The 13253-nt window shown below is 37.0% G+C and overlaps 1 long non-coding RNA gene across 1 annotated transcript; it reads right to left on the bottom strand.

Annotated features, from left to right (window-relative positions):
• Positions 1-2895: 2895 nt before the first annotated feature.
• LOC309889809 lies at positions 2896-5848 on the bottom strand. Its single transcript, XR_014319319.1, has 3 exons — positions 5827-5848; positions 5587-5703; positions 2896-2966 (listed from the first exon to the last, which is right to left on the bottom strand). It is a non-coding gene; the product is annotated as an uncharacterized lncRNA (long non-coding RNA).
• Positions 5849-13253: the final 7405 nt, after the last annotated feature.

The following is a 13253-nucleotide window of genomic DNA, read 5'->3' as shown; positions in this document are numbered from 1 at the left end:
GTAGTTTACAACTACTTCAGAAATTAAAACACCTGTCTTGCTGGTAGGCATCATCCCAGCTCAGCCTCATTAGTATGTTATCCCTGTCCCTCCTACCCCACATGGCTGCAGCTCTGCAGGGGAAGCACAGCTGTGTTCTCCTCGGTGGAACCTGTTCCATTTCTTCTGCCTGCTTTGTATTTCCTGCATTTCACCCACACTTACTGTATGTCTGTAAGGACTTTCTCTGTCTCTAGCTATCCATACATCTTTTTCTTATTGTCAGGCTCCATAAGACTTTGAAGATGTAGTTAGATTTGCAAATTTTGTGGTCTTTGACAACAAACACAGTGTTCTTATTTTGAAACAAATTCTGCCCTGAAGCAAAATCTGTTTTCCCACATGTTTGCTCAACACGGAAAAATAGCTTTCGGCACTTTTTCCTCTGACTCCACCTTCCATGCCCTCAACAAAATGGTTACCTAATTTAAAAAGCATGTTTATTTACCTATGAAAACAGAGTTCAGTTCTGGGGAAATGGGAATTGGATGTTGCTGAGCTTTGTGTTGCATCAATTTATATATATATAATTTTTTATTTTTATTTTTTTAAATAATGAAATGTGAAATGCAGAACAGGATAAGAGAACAGATGAAACTATGCAAAGATTTGTCTTCCAGGAGACCCAGCAATGGCAAGTTCTCTGGGGTATGGAAGACAAAGGATGAGATACAGAACTGTCAGGAACTTCTGGAGAAAGGATGAAAGTATGTAATGCTTCTGTGCTTTTTCTGCTTTCAGAGTGTTTATAGGTAACACCTGGCTGGTTGTACCCCAGATTACCTTCTGTATCTCTACTGTTAGGTAAGCAGGAGAGCTAATGCACCTACACAGAAAAAGACAACAATAATAACAATAATAGTAATAGTTGAGAATTTTGTTAGTTTGGCTATCTGGTTCCTTAGCATATCTAATACATTTCATTTTTGATGTCTAATTCCTTTGATTTTAAAAAGAACAAGTTAGTAATTGGCATGAATCTTTATGGGGTTAATTTGAGCCTACATACCACTTTAAGACCAATGAACAGAGTCCTTTTAGGCACAGAAAGCGAGCTGCAGTCATTTTACATTTTCCACACACAGAGTTTGCAGTCAAAAATATTGTGAATGTTGAAGGTATAGCAACAGCCATTTTGACAAAGTCTGTAAAATCCAGACGGAGGTATCCTGCAGGAACTGGCCTAGATGAAGCCTTGCTCCTGTCACATCAGTAACACAGACTATTAGGTGGATCATGCATTTTCACTTCCAGTTCTTGTATTGCCAGAGCAAGTGAACTCCTGATGCTATACTTTGTGATAAGGCAAATCTAGTATTGCTAGATTTCACATCCAAAATCCCCTCTTATCTGCCTGTCTGGTCCCATATTTAACTGTGAATCTATATTTTATGAACCCACATCTGAACCACCCCGTTTATGACCTCTTTCCATTAAAAATAGTCTGTCATCCTCTGTCTGATCCAGTTCCTGCTGTGGCTCATCAGACTGGTTTAAGTTTACTGCTTCAGCCTGGATCTCCCTCTCATTCCTGATCATTGGCTGAAACCTTGTTCTCAGCTGAAACCTCATTCTGGGCCCAAATCATCCTCTTTGGCTGGAGACCTCTTTTGCTGTTAGGCCTTAATCTGTGAGCCTTTCTCAGCCATAGTTGCTTTCTCTCTCTCTCTCTCTCTCTCTCTCTCTCTCTCTCCACCCCTAATTCATGGCACAATTTAAAGAAGACCTTAATTTTTACATTGTTCTCAAATAAGGGAAGTACTCTTCTTTCTTCTGAATTCTAGGAAACCATTTTAGGAACTTGAACATATACTTTGGACTCAGCCAGTTGCTGACCAGTCTTATGGAGAATACTGTTAATGAAAGATACATCATACTTATTGAGAAATAATAGTTCATCTGCTTCATGTTTGATCTGATTTAATGCATCAACTCAACCCTCATAAGTGTAGAAATTCATCCTATGACTGTGCTTTGTTGTGCAAATCTGCAGTTTCCCCAGAGAGATCTGATCTCTTTGTAAAGGTGCATTAGATGCATTTATGGATATTTAGGATTCCTGTTTGTGACTCTTTATTGCAGTGATTAAATTGGTGTTGGAGTAGATGAATGGAAATCAAACCATCTTGCAGGTGGTAATAACACACAGTATTTCTTGAGAAAGGAATTTCAGGTGAACCTGTCTGAACACTTCCTAATTTCCACACTCTCTTGCACTCACAGTTTCACATATACAATTATTCAAATATATCAGCAAAAATTAGTTCTATAGTTTGCTTACTACAGTACTAGCAGTTACTAATTGAATACAACCAGCAAGGAGTAATCTCAACAATTAAGCTTACCAGTGCTTGTTGGTAGACGTACTAGTTTTTCACTGGTTTCTTAAGTCTTTGGCTCCCAATTTAGTCAATATTTATAAAGCTTGAGGATGTTTTCAGGTTTCTATGAGATATGTGTATAATTTAACATAAAATACCTTTTCATTACGAGCCATTATAAAATAAAGGAGAAGTGATTAAAAAATATTTTATATCTGTTTGCATCAGACGTTTTACAAGTATGACAAAACATTGTGTCTATTACCTTTAGTAGACTGTAAACTGTTTCTCCTAGCCATTTCAGGAGCTGCTATTGTTGTACAATCCTATGCAAAAGCTGAAAGCTGTAGGACATTTTCCTAAGCACAATCTGTGGTCTTCTCCACTCCCTGTGCAAGTGTCTGTAGGCACATACAGTATTTTTGTAAATACAGATACAGACATGTACATATAGGTATGTATGTATACCTATGTATAGCCTCAAAATGTTGCTTCATTCAATCTTGACACATTTGGGTTGCATATATTACCTTGGATAGGAACCATGAAGTCCTAGAGAAGGCAAGCCCATAGAAGAAAGCAGCAAACTTTGATTCTGGATACCACCTACAAAATTACATTTTGTAGAAAGATCAGCTCTTCTCCTTAACTGATATGTTTTCAAAGATTTTACTCCACTATATGCTCACAGAAGTAGGGTAGTGACTATTATAATGCAAAGGGCAATTTTAGCCAGGGCTTGGAAACCAATGCAAAATTTTTCAGACAGACCTTATAGGACTGGGTGATGTCTTTAATTCAAAATAAAAATTCCCATCTAAATAAGCATGTTAGAACTGTGGCCTTCCAAAAATACCATTACTTCCTATTTATGGTTACAGTTTATATTAATGAAACAGAATTTGCTTTTCATATTGATTTTGATGAAGAATTGCTTGGCAAAATGTTGAAACAAAATTTCTGTGTTGGAGTTCTGTCACTTAAACAGGAACAAATATTGGTATGTCAGTTATTGTTCATTTTTCCATTTAATATATGTATATTTTTAGAATTATAATAATAATTGTAATTATACACCTGCTTTTTTTTTTTTAATAACTCAGTCAGCCATAACTGTGAAATATGATCATTAAAAAAGAACAATACCAATTTCCTTGTCTCTTTCCCAGCAAAGATATGTACCTGCTACCTGATTTTTTCTTTCTTTCTAGATTTAACATCCAAGTGGAAGTGGTTGGGAAATTTTCCACTACGTTTGATCCAGACATGTAGCTGGGCCATTTAGGAGGCAGATATGCCTTAGTAATATTTGAATTTGGAGGAATGGCAATTTCTGTTTTCAAATTCTAAGGTGACTAGAATCAATTGTTAGTTCTTGCTAGTAGCACTTAATTATAGCCAGAATATCTCTGCCTTAATACTACTTGCTGTAGCAATTTTATTTATGATTTACTGTGCCCTAAACCATGTTACTTGTAGTTTTACATTAATAGCCTGTGGATGGAAGGATCATAATGTAATTTTGAACTCCACATATAGCAGATGGCTTCCATTTTTAAAAGAACCTATGACTGATGATTCAATAGACAATGTCGCAGTGGCTTTGGAGATAAGGTAGTGGAGGGACCAAGGGAAAAGGGAAAAATTAAGCCAAGCCAGCCTTAGTCCTGAAATCCAAATTGTTTCTGCAACATCTTAAGGTAGAAGGGGCTGATCATGGAATACCTGATCAGATGAAAGAGCAATAGGTGGTCATATGCTAATTGGATTAAGGTCTGATTATAAAACAAAATGACTTGAAGGAAAGATGCCCAAAGTTTCTGGAGCACTGATTCAGGCTCAAGGCAGACAGCAGACTGTATCACCCTGGTTTTTAGCGTCTGCATAATTTATGTGTCCCCTAAATGCAAACTATACCAGAGTATATCTGGTATCCTGGATGCATCCTGGTATCCTGGATGCTGCATCCTGAAATGCAGCAGAGTCACGGTTAATTCTCAGCATGGACACTGTTCTGTCTTCACAAAACTTGCAGGATGCATTGCTTAATCCTCAACAAGACTTCTGTGATGCTACAGTGGGTAATAGATGTGCCAAAAAATTCGCTTTCTACCTTGTCAGGTTGTATTCACAGAATCAGAGAATCACAGAATTTCTAGGTTGGAAGAGACCTCAAGATCATCGAGTCCAACCTCTGACCTAATGCTAACAGTCCCCACTAAACCATATCCCTAAGCTCTACATCTAAATGTCTTTTAAAGACTTCCAGGGATGGTGACTCCACCACTTCCCTGGGCAGCCTGTTCCAATGTCTAACAAATTCAGTTCTAAATTAGCCCTGTATGCTGATCCAGCAAAATTGCTTACATTACAAATTTGTTTAAATATTTATTTACTTGCTATACAGCTGCCAGAATCATCTGCTAGTGCTGCTTATCAACAAATAAAAACCTGTTTGCATGATTGTGATATCTCCTCATGCCAGAAGTGTTAGAGAATATCTATTTACATGATAAATATAGAGCTTTAAACAAATTTATCTGCTGTTGCATTATACACATATTTATTTATTTATTTATTTATTTATTTATTGGGGGGGCAAATCTTTCTACTTTGTTTTTCTTTTAGACAGATTTTAAAACAACTTTGTATCTTTAGGACTTTTTGTCTTTCACAATAATGTTTTAATCAGATTTACAATTTAGGACATGTGTTACCATGTGCTAAAACTGTAAAATTGTGTTTAATACGTGAAGAGCTTTCTTGAAAGGCTTAATTTCCATCACAAAGGCACTGAGATGAGTAGCGCTGCTTATAGAGTCATGAGCATTATGTTTTCTCCCAGGCCTGGGTGGGGTGCTAGGTACTAACTTCTTCTATGAAGGATTGTAAATGGGAGACTGTCCTTTCTGGAGCTACCTAAAAGTGTGATTGTTGATACTTTATGGAGTGAAACCACGCTCTCTGTTCTGCTGGGACACAGTACATGAAGCAAACTTACAAGATAGGAATGCTTGTTCACATGCAGACAATTTGCCAGCAAGATGGGTTGTATTTGGGGAAAGAAAAAATCAGGAACTGCCTACATGCTGTGGAAAAATAATGCCACATCATCTGTTCCCACATCCCAATACTTTCTGCACTTGGGGACTGTGAGATTTGCTCTGCCCTGGGGGAACAAAAGCATGATAAAATCTCTCATTTTGGTGGGCCAGTGAACACAAACCTCTATGTAGGTAACTCTTCTCTTTCTTCTCTGTGGCAGTAGGAGATGACAAATTCTTTCTTCAGAAGAGGAGAGCACATACCATCAGCCAGAACAGTGTTATGGGTGGTCGGAAACCTGGGGAGACATGGAGAATCTTTGAAGCAGGGGTTGGAAGAAGAATGGTATTTCCTGCCTTTATAGACAGGGGAAGGGTCATCCCAAATTCTCCATTCTTCATGTCCTACCCACCCTCCTTACCTATCTGGAAGAATATCAGTCCTCAGTCTTCTGGGATGTCCATCCTGCAGGATCATAACAGGGTCTTTATGAAGCTGCTTATTTTAGGGTTTCATTTTTTCCAAGAGTCAATGGACAGGTGCATTTTGGACATACTTTGTAGTTTTGCTAGTAGCTACTTCTTTGACAGTTATTGGCTCAACAGCTCTAGAAAAGCTGGATCTGTAAATTCAAGCACAAGAATGCAAAAGAAGTATCTTTCTGTTGTTTCCAGTTGGAGGAACAGAGCTGGGGACAGGTCATCAAGAAGGGTTGGTTTATTGAAGAAAATGCAGGTTTCAGTTCAAAGGAAAAGTAGAGATAGAGGAAAAGTGACAGGAAAATGTGGTCTGCTAGTTGGAATTGGATATAACAGAATGGATGGGAGAGGGGAGGCTTTTAAAAATATAGATGAAGACAGGAGCAAAAGTACCCAGATAGGCATATTGTGTACAAGGGATTAGTCAGGTTTAGGAAAAAATGAATAGTCAAGAGAACAGCAAAGATTACATCGGATTTATGAGAAGGAGGGAAAGGAAGAGCATTAATATAGAGAGATTTTAAAAGAGAGAAATTTTTCATGGTGGTAGGCAGTGGGAGTGGGGAGAAATGCTAGAAATTAGACAGGAAAAAAGGAAGGAAGAAAAAAACATAGTTTATACTGGTTTTCATTTCTCAGTAATTACAGTGGGATGGTACTAATTTGGAGTCCTTTCCATTTAGAATGCAGAATGTCAGTGCAGGATAAATTAAACCTCCGATATCTGAAAATCTTGCAAGTGGTGAGTTAGAAAGTTATAGACATCTTGTGCAACTTCCATGGGGTTTCATTTGCAATACCACACCAATTACACAGATCTTTCTATTCATAAAACACACTTGTGTAAGCATTACCATTCACAAATGACCCATTCTTGGAAGATGACAAAGACTTCATTGTATGGGGCTTTATAAAACAATTATAACAGGTGAAAAACTTCTGCATTCCTTTTTCATTATGTCTTAGGCACTTCTGGGAACAAGAAATGTACTGAGTTACTTACATATCTAACCAGTGCAATGCAATTTTGAGCCTGACAAGCTAGTTAGTCGTCAGCTAAGCTAAGGGAGAATAATGCCGTCATTGTTAAGTCAGAAGGGAAAACTTGCAATTCTATATATGTAGGTAAATATACCGAAAGCGGAGATTCTTTTATGCACCATGAAACCTGCTAGTTTATGCATCCTACCATTTCCAGTCTCATCAAACTTTACAGGGTGTGAAGATGTACAGATTTCAATATAGGTAATGTATATGCAGTTGGACTGGAGCAAGGGACCATGTCCATAACGATCTATCTCCTGCAGATTAATGTCTGGTGCAGGCAGGTATGTCATAAACTATGGCTTAATACGGAGAACCTCTCAATATTTCCCCCATTTTCACTAATGCATTGGGTGCTCCTGTAAAAGATTCACAATAGATGTAGGGCTATTGCTTTTAAACGTTCTCTCTGACCCAGATAATGTCAAAACGTCTGAAGCAGGCTATGCTCTTTTTAAAAAAGAGCATCTCTAATGTAATGCAAATGCACATTGTGGGGAAATTCCAGCTGAGAAAATGAGGCCTTATATTTCTAAAACCATATACATGTCAATAGCCCATTATTCTCCAGTTTTAAATGTAATTGCAGCCCAGCTTGGAAAGAATTCCTGAAATAATAAAATACACTGTGTAGCAGTTACTGAGTCTTCCAATTATTTAATGTTCCCCCTCTGCTCTGCAAAAAGAAGGAAAGAAGAAAAGAAAAAAAAAGAAAAGAAAAAAAAAAAAAGGAAAAGTGAAGAGAAAAAAAGTGGAGGAAAGAATGGAGTGAGGAAGGGAGACAGAAGATAAAAGTGAATGTCATATCCTTTTCTTTAATGTGTTTTTGGAACACTGTGCAAAAAATATGCTGGGCACCTAAAAGGCATTACAACAGCAGTGCATCTGAAGCTTTTGTATAAATGTATCTCAGTCCAATTTTGTATGACAAATTATTTCCAGGCAATTAAGAATATTTATAATTGTTTTCTTTGGTTGAAACTTTCTTCTATTTCCACATTTCTTTTAAGCTAATGTTTCCTATAAAGCCTGAACAGCCATCATTTTGAAACAATTCTCTTTTAGTTATGTGAACTGCTGCTTGCAACCATCTTTTTCTGATAAAATTTTACATGTACATACTACAGCCTTTATCTCCAGTACTGGTACATTTTAAGGTATCATTATTTCATTGTGGAGTTTCCCCTACCACCACCCTGGTCTTTCCTGGGAGAACTCCAAGAAACAGCTTCTGTGATTAAAAACAAAGTAGATGAATATTGCAGTGGTGCTGAGCTGCAGTATTTCTTTCTTTTCTCTCTTTGTTACCCTCTTTGCTTTCCCTTCTTACCGTCAAACTTCTCAGTGAGTGAAACTAAGATGGTTCAATTGCCTAGTCATATTTCTAGGGTAGAGAACATGTGCATGGAGCTCCTGGGAAAAAAAAAAAAAAAAAAGAGAGAGTAAGGAAGGAAGGAAGGAAGGAAGGAAGGAAGGAAGGAAGAAAGGAAGGAAGGAAGGAAGGAAGGAATCTAGTAACTGCTTAAGAAGCTGAAGAATTATTATTCAGTAAATCCCATGATAGATCATTCTTCTGAATACTAAAATTAAGATATAAATGTTTGTGTACTGTATATGTCTTGTGAAGATTCAGAAATAGGAATTCAGTTTGTCAATGGAGGTGGCTTTGTGAAAATGGGCAGTTGCAGTAAGAACTGATTATCTTCCCAAGTTTTATACAAAGCAAGAGGTAGCTGCTGATACCGTTCAGCATGCTTTTTTTTTTTTTCCCCCCTTTTTTTGTATTTTTTTTCTCCTTCATTTAAGGGAATCTGGGGTCTTTCTATCTGACTTATGGAGGTGCTATTAATTATTTAAACCTTTCATCTTTCTTTAATTTATGTCATAGTGTAAGCATAAATTCCACTTTTTATCTGTTTCTCATCAAACTGCATTTCTGTCATTGTTTGTAAGCCTGAGGACAGACAAAACTGTAAAATTAACTGTGCTTCATTTTTTTTTTAAAGAAAAAAAATACAGATAAAAACAATCTCCTCAGGACTTAGAGCCTCTGGTAGTTGATTAGTCCCTGCAGTAGGGAAAATTAAATTTTGTGGTTGAGACCCAGCATGCTTGGATGGTTTAATAATGCTGTGGCCACCATCCAATGGCTGACAACCAAGAACTGAGGTACTTTCTGTTCTTTACTCCCTCATGCAACACCTGAAAATCCCGGGGCGAATCAAACAGCAAATTAAAGAAAAAAAAAAAAAAAAAAAAAAGAAAAGAAAAGAAAAGAAAAGAAAAGAAAAAAAAAAAACTCACCTGGAAAGCATGTATAAGGAACTCATTTTAATGCTTTCAGGCTGAAGTCATTGAAACAAGAGCCCAAAAAACAGTGAAAAAGGTATCTTGGTAAGTTCTTAAAGCACCCTTTTCAATTTGTTGTAACTCCAACTGTGCTTGCTGTTTTAATGTATTTCTGTTTGCTGTGCATGTATCAGCCAGTCAAAGCCAAGTAACTACTAAAAGCAATCAAGTCACATGAAGCATTTCAAAAAGCTAAATCGGTGATTATGACTAAAGGCACAAATGAAAGCCTGTGGCTTCTCAAAAGTAATTGCATGAGGAATTTCTTCCCAACAGCTAAGTGCAGGCTAGTTCCCAGTGTGCACTCTCTGCTGCATCTTCATTCTTAACTGGCCAGAGTGGTGGTCAGCGTGATGCATACCTCTCCTATGCATCGGGCTGTCCATGGCAATGACTCTGTGGTGGCCATGTCTGCCAAGGGAAAAGTGGCTTTGTTGCCTAGCAAATGAAAAGTCAGCTGTAATGAAATTGGCTCTGTTATTCCGAAGACAATGAGCAAGAAGGGTTCAGCTAAGTGTGAGGTTGGATTTGGATTATACTATGTAAAGAACATTCCCAAACCAGAAATGATATGGAATTGCATTTTTGTGGCCTCTTTAAGTTTTCCTTCTTTTTTTTTTTTTTTTTTTTTTTTTTTTACATAGTTTTTAATAAAAATAACACACAGGATATTTGAATGGATGGAAAACAGCCATTTTATACTTCAGTGCTGAGAACATGGTTGATATTTTTCTTCCTAAGGCAAATACCTTAAGATTCACAGTTTTGGCAAGTTATGGTTGGAATTTTGCCACTTTTTCTCTCTAATGCCACATTTGCTAGGGAGAAAGGTGACGTTTTCTTTTGGATCAGATATGTTCTCAGAATAATCTTGAAAAAACAGCTGTCATCTTTGTTCTGTTCTGGTTTAGTCTGAGGCCTTAGTCACAAAAAGAGCAATTTCTCTTTTATCATTCCCTGCAATGTAGTATCAGAAAGCTGTGATGCAAGTGTTGACTTAAGAGCTATGCTCTGTTGCACTTTCTTCTTTGTGTTTTGCTTGAAACAGAATGGGTTGGAAGAGGAAAATGAGACCATGTACTTTAGTGATTGTTCTTCAAGTTAGATCTCCAATTATATCCTTTGAAATTGTTTTCTTGCCTTTAAATTGAATTTATCAGAAGTGCTTGGGAAAAAAGACCTACACAACTACACACTGTTCAGCTTGTCTATACCATTGCCTTTAACAGCTATGAAACAAGTGGTCAACTTCAGAAAATTTGAGAAAGAGGAGCTTTAAGGATATTATATTTTCACTGACTTTTCTGAAAACTGAGAACAGGATGAGGAAGATGGAATTAAAATCAGAACCCTCAGAAGGGTAACAGTTGTAGTTCAGTCCCTTCTCTCTGTATAAAGAAGCTGCCCAGTCAACAAGTTTGGTCAAATCAGAGACAACTATCAATTTGATGTGGCATGTGATAAGTCTGCCTTTTTTGCAAACTGCAAAAAGACACAGGACAGATCAGAGAAAATCATATATTTAGAACATCAAACTAAGCAAGAAATACTGACAGATTTTAATCTGTGAATTCAAAACATGTAAGTGAGCTGGATTTTCACAAACATATTCTGTGAAGGCACTTCCACACTGAGCAGTTGGACAGACCTGCATTAGTAAGCAACTGAAACCTGAACTTGGATTTTATATTCCCAAGCCTTTCTGCTTCATATCTTTATGTAGAAAAGATATACATGGGCTGGTGCTCAGCAGGTCCCTTGGTTTAAAATGTTTAGAACCCCATTCTGGAGATGAACTTTGCAGTTTAATGCTATTTATTATTTACTCAGATTTAAGTGTGTTTAGCTCACTCCTTCTTTATGGCCAGCCCTTTGCTCCAGGACATATCCTCACGATTGCCTTTTTAGATAAGGAAATAATGCCATTTTACACATTCTCAAGAATACAGGTGCTCAAGGATACACCGTAGTTGATGTTCTCAAGGTCATACAAGACACACAAAACATGTTAAAATGTCTGCATTAATTGCAAACCAACAGCTTAATCTGATGTGCCAGTTTTATTCTTGTGATGACTTTTGCCCCTTAGGAGTCTGGAAGAACTTAAGAGTCTGATTAGAAACAAAGGACTCCCACAGGACAGCAGAAGACATCAGCTCCCAGGGATTTCCTCCCCAAGTGCATCTGGACCAAAATACAGTGTTGGAAAACCACATAATCTTTTGTTTGTTTGTTTGTTTTCCTCATGCTAGAGTGGAGGTTTTGAGTGGAGGGGGCTTTGTCTATTTGTTTATTTTTTCTCTTTGTTGAAATATCTGTTGATTTCATTGCTGGTTTCTATAAGCAAACAGCAAGTTTTCAATATTCTGTTCTGACATGTTTGTCCAGTTTAGATAATTTTCTTATATTTTACCTAGCCTTCTTTTCCTTGCCTAGTTTTTAGCCTCACGGCAGTCCTGATTTTTCTGCCACTCAGAATGGCTGCTGTTCTACCTATTCTCAAGGGCATTTGCTAGTGCACTCATTCCTCGAACTCTCAGACCTATTGGCAATACTGTTTTCGCAAGAGTGATTTGCATTCAGTCTTGAGTGAAGTCCAGTACGTGTCCACAACTTAAAATGTGCTTGTTATGAATGAAGTATATGCAGAACCTCTTAAGGATTCATGCAACATAATTAGAGATACACCCTGGTTCTTCTAAGTGTTATCCAAGGGCTAAATATCTGAAGCTTTAATTGAAAAAGCTCATTAACTTTAAATACTGCAAAAGTTCTTGAAAAAAATCTCAGTGGAAATAGAAGATTCTCCATGAAGACCAAAAATAAAAGCATTTGAGTCTGAAGTAATTAATCATAAAGTTGACTTGCATATTTGTGCTACTTTTGAAGTAAATCTGAGTACTTAATTAAAAAAAAAAAAAAAAGGCAAAAGAAAGAAAGGAAACTTGTGCATGCATGCTAACTAAATTCTGCTATTTTGTTGTATTTTCAGTGGATCTCAGGTGCTTACAGAAGCCCAAAATAAAACTGCCACTTGATGTAACAGCATAATAGACAGGTCTACAGTTAAGTTGAAAAAACCTGCTGATTGTGTGTGACACTTGTCCATAAAATACTATACCAATAACCCTTCTTATTGCAGATCATGCTGGCAGATAAGCAGCCATCACACATTCAGACTATGCATATATGGCATTTATAATCACAGTCAATAGAATTTAGTACTAAACAACCCAACCCTTAGTATGAGAAGTATCCTAGTGTGCAATGAAGCAACCAGAGAAGTCTTGTAGGTCATAGTTTGTAATGACAGTACTTCTCCACACAAAACAGAAATGAGAGGAGAATACCAGTCAAGTGTGAGATATTAGTGAACTGGTGTAATCTTTGCATGTGCTACAGAATGACCAGGATTAGATGACACTGCCACTTGAGTGAAAGAACAGACTGGCTGCTGCAGAAGAATTTGGTGTGATGCTGATATGATAAATCCATTAACATGTAGTGCTGTGTGTTACATGTGGAATACAAGTGGAAAAACAACTTTCACAATTTCTTTAATGATCTGTTGTTGTGTTTTTTTTTTTTTTTTTTTTTTTTTTTTTTTTTTTTCCCCTGGCTTATGATCTAAAGCAGAAATGAATATCAACTGGTGCTTTTAGTTTTTGTGATATGACAATGGCATCATAGCAGATTCAAAGGCCCAGCTCTATTTTGTTATTCAGAGGCACACGAATTATTCTGGGAGCACAGGCCATGAAAATTAAGGAATGAATCTTAGGAAATATTGAGAAAGAGTAAATGTGTCTTACAGTGTCAGACTAATTGGATGGGAAATTCACAAGAACATCAAAAGGCATCCTTAATATCTGAAGAATATTCTTCTACCAGTCTTTGTGCATCAAAACCCAAACCAAGCTCCCTTCCACCTCCTTTCTGAATCTGTTTAGAAATTAGAAATCTATTAGAAATCTAT

The sequence above is a fragment of the Aythya marila genome (genome assembly GCF_965140915.1).
Source record: "Aythya marila genome assembly, chromosome: Z".
Taxonomy (NCBI): Eukaryota; Metazoa; Chordata; class Aves; order Anseriformes; family Anatidae; genus Aythya; species Aythya marila.
Note: the sequence above shows the minus strand (reverse complement) of the source record. Positions and strands in the feature narration are given on the sequence as shown.